Source organism: Zingiber officinale, chromosome 10A (genome assembly GCF_018446385.1).
Source record: "Zingiber officinale cultivar Zhangliang chromosome 10A, Zo_v1.1, whole genome shotgun sequence".
Classification (NCBI taxonomy): domain Eukaryota; kingdom Viridiplantae; phylum Streptophyta; class Magnoliopsida; order Zingiberales; family Zingiberaceae; genus Zingiber; species Zingiber officinale.
In genome coordinates, this window is record NC_056004.1 from 26,491,379 (window position 1) to 26,495,975 (window position 4,597).

Consider the following 4,597-nt stretch of genomic DNA (forward strand, 5'->3'; position numbering starts at 1 on the left):
GGAATGAAGAAGCCAAAGGGCAAGTGCTTCATCCGCAAGGCCGTGGCATCGAAGGCGACCGTCTCGTGAATCGAACAACAAAGGTATATCTCATGCTCTAGTTGTTGAAACATGTTTAGCGGTGTTATCTACCAAGACCTGGTGTGTAGATACGGAGCCATCTTTCATTGCAGGGTTCCAAGAAACCCGACGACTATCTCAAGGAGAGATTACCGCCTACACGGGCAATGCTACTAAGGTGGGGGTTGTATCCACTTATCTTTTAATAGAAATAAATTTGGTTTTAAGAAATTGTCTTTACGTACCTTTAGAAAGAATTTAATTTCGGTTTCTAAACTGGATATTCAGTTTCTTTTAGTAATGATGTAATTATTAAGAGAAATAAAGTGATTATCTGTTCTGGTACATTAGTTGGCAATTTGTATACTTTAAATCCAAATTCTTCCACAAAGTAAAACATGGAAATTTATAACTCATCTTCTAATTCTAATAAAAGAAAAGAACTTTCAGAAATGAACCAAGCATATCTTTGGCATCTAAGGCTTGGTCATATTAACTTAAGTAGGATTCAGAGGCTTATGGCCGATGGACTTTTGGGTTCATTAGAGTTGAAAAATTTTCCAACTTGTGAATCTTGCTTGGAAGGTAAAAGAGGCCTTTTAAGGCCAAGGGGTATAGAGCCAAAGAAGTGTTAGAATTGGTTCACTCTGATTTGTGTGGTTCTATGTCTGTCCAGGCAAGAGGAGGTTTTGAATATTTTGTCTCTTTCATAGACGATTATTCAAGATACGGATATATTTACCTAATGCGCCGCAAGTCCGAGTGCTTTGATAAGTTCAAAGAGTACAAGGCTGATGTGGAGAAACGACTAGGTAAAAGTATCAAGACACTACAATCTGATCGTGGTGGCGAATACCTTTTAGGAGAGTTTATGAATTACTTATCAGAGGCCTGGATTCAATCCCAACTGTCCGCACCTGGTACACCCCAATAGAATGGTGTGGCAGAACGAAGGAATAGGACTCTTATGGAGATGGTTAGATCGATGATGAGTTATTCGGAATTACCAAATTCATTTTGGGGATACGCTCTGGAAACAGCAGTGTATATTCTAAACTTAGTACCTTTTAAATTAGTTTCTTCTACTCCCACAGAATTGTGGAATGGGTGAAAGCTGTTAGAGTGTATACTAAAAGCGTAGCTTTTGGTATAAACATTTATCTAGAAATAAGAATCACATTGATCAAATGTCTACATTTATGATAAATGTAGTTGTTCAATTAATTTATATTATAGATAACATGGTGTGTGGTGTCACACACAGAAGATCATGTTATCGGTTTTCTTATAAATTATAAACAGTAGCTCACGACCATAATGGAAAGGAACAAACCATTGGAAGGTCGTAGTGTATTTAGGTATTAGTTTATCTTAACTATATAATTACACTAGTACACTTAGAGTGTATTGAGTAGGACCATTGTAAGTTCTTTTTATACCGACTTTATAAAGAAACAAAGACCTCATTATTATGTGTGTGTTTTAATCCTAATATAATAACAAGCACATATATTTGATATTTATTTCTTTAATTTATCAATGGGTGATATTTAGTTCGATGAATCAATAAGCCCGATAAATTGGGAAATGATATCACTTATAGTGTGTGTTGTTGATTATAGAAGGAAACTGTGTCCTAGTGATTTAGGTTGAGAATGTCCCCAAGAGGAGCTCATAAGGATCATGTAAACCTGCAGTGGACATAGTCCTATACGACGAAGTTGTTACTACTCGAGCTAGATATTAATTAAGTGAGTTGTCAAGAACTTACTTAATTAGTGGACATTGTTATCTTAAATACAGGGAGACTAACACACCATAATAAGAAGGAGCCCAAATGTAATTTGGGATTGGTGCGTAGTTCAATAATAGTTCTTTAGTGAATGAATTATTATCGATGAAATAAGTTGTGTGTTCGGCGAACACACGGATGCTTAAATTCATCGGAGACCAAAACCAATTCCTCCTCTCATTCCCTATCGTAGCCTCTAATATATAGAGATTTATACCTACCCATATACCCACATTCTTACCCATCCAACGGGTCGGGCCAAGCTGGAACCCAAGCTGTACTGCCAAGTCCAAGTGGATGAAAGAGAGGTGGCCTACCAAAGTTTGGGTCCCAAGCTTAGGTGGCCTACCACAGAATATTAAAATGATTTTATTAAAATTATTTCTTATGGATATCATGATTTTAAAGAGAGTTTAAAAATTAAAAATTTTATAACTTTCTACAAAGATTAAGAGAAGAGATTAATCTCTTTCCTTATTCAGATTAAAGGATGATTTTAATTTTGGTAAAATATTTCTTATTTGTAAATCATCTACATGTTTAAAGAGAGTTTAAAATTGAAATCTTTTCTTTTTTTGATTAAAGGAGGATTTTAAATTTTAAGAAAACTTTCAATTTTAATCATGTTCATGATTTAAAAGAGAGTTTAAAATTAAATATTCTCTTTTATAAGTTTCTACAAAAGATTAAGAAAAGATTTGATATCTTTCCTTATTTGTAGATTAAAAGAGATTTTAATTTTTAGAGATAACTTTTTTATCCACATGTTTAAAAGAAATATTTTAATTTATAAAATTTCCTTTTATTAACCACCAGGGAAAAATTATTGAGAAATTTTTATAAATTTCGAGAAACAAGTTAGAAGTTTTAATTCTTGTGTGAATTAAAATTTCCTTGATTAAGGGATAAAATTGTAAAAAGGAAATTATTTTAATTAAATAAAATTTTCTTTTCATGGCAAAATAATTAAGGAAGTTTTTAATTAAATTTCTTATTTGCCAAGACCAAGGATTATAAAGAGAGGGAAGGCTTCAAAAATAACAACCTCTATTATTTTCTCTTTTTTTCCTTGGTGGTCTCAACCTCTCCTCTTCCTCTCTTGGTGGCCGAACCTTTCTATTGGCTTGGAGCTCTTGTGGGATACTACTTGGAAGAAGAAGAAGAAGGAGAGAAACTCAGATCCCTGGAGCTCAGGTTTTGTTTTTCGTCCCCTGTGAAGCTTTCAGGTTGGCCGAACCTAGCTAGAGGAGAAGAAGGTGCTTGGTGGTTTCTCATCTCGGATCGTTGCCACACAACGTCCGAGGTTAGAAGAGGAATACGTAGAAGATCAAGAGGTTTTCTACAAGGTATAATTAGTAATTTTTCTTTCCGTATCATATTTTTGGAAATAATACTAAATACAAGAGGCATACGATTCTAGAGTTTCAATTTTTTTCGATATAGTGTTCTTTTGTTTTCTCTTTCCTTTGATTCTTGTTCTTTTCGTTAACCTAAAGTTATTTTAGGAAATTAAATATTAGCTTTCATAAAAGGTTTTGTCTAGTTTGTGGTGGTTGCTCCCATATCCAAGAAGGCCATGTGCCCGCCACGTCAGATCTGGAACCGATTATGGAAATTAATATTTAATGGAATTAATAACTTAAGGTGATTTGGGTCTAACGTGTTAAGTTCCGCAGAGACCCAAGTCAAAACCTAAAAGAACGAATAGATTAAGTTTGGATCAAACGTTAAGTTCCGCAGCGATCCAAAATTTAATTTAAAAGAACACACATGGTAGCTAGGAAAAGGTTCGGACCTTTAGACAAAATTTTGTACAGTGGAACCTCTAGGCTTTCCGAGTAGCAACCAACAATCGTATCGAGCTAGGTTTCGCTCGCAGATTGGTATTAGTTTAATCACGCATACGTCATACATAATTTAGCAGGATAATAGTAGGATGTGCTAACTTCATGGATCTTGATCCAACTATGGCTTATAGTTATTATGTGTGTGACTTGGACATGCCAAGGGCATTTTATATGTGTGCATGATTGTGTTATAAAATACAGCAGTGTATTTAGTTTTATTAGATTTTATTTTTGATCTAGATACATGTACATTCCTTTTATGGAATATAGGATCAAATGTAAAATCTATTTATGTCATGGATCAAATCTTGCAAAGCGTGGAACCTTTCGAGGACCGTAGGCGCAATTGAACTAGGAGCAAGATGGATGCGATACAAGTATGTGGCCAAATACGGCAATAGCTATGACAACACACTGAGGATAACTAGAGATAAAAGCCATAATAGTTGAAAATTAGATTTTCTATTTATTGCTTTTATATTGTGCTGTGTGTAAGTGCTAGCATAGTTAAAATTCCTCGCTTATAAATAACTAAGTGAGAGGATTTTAAATAACCCACGGTCTCCATTATCGATTCAAGTGATGCAAACAAGTCCATTGGCTCGAGTGCCTTCCTCCATAACGGACTTGATCACTGGATTAATACTTCCATTTTGGACGACTATAGGAAGTTAATTAAGAGCGTGTGATCCCAAGGGCATAATCTTATTAATGGACTTAGTGTTAAGTAATGGTATACACTTAGCATGTCTAATAGTATCCTCCCATCGGAGTCACCGCTATTATGATCAAGAAACCAACTATTAATTTGTAATAAAAGGTCGACAAGATAATAAAATTAAAACCCTCTTATAAATGTTTGATTTGATACGCCCACACTAACGCGGCATACAAAATT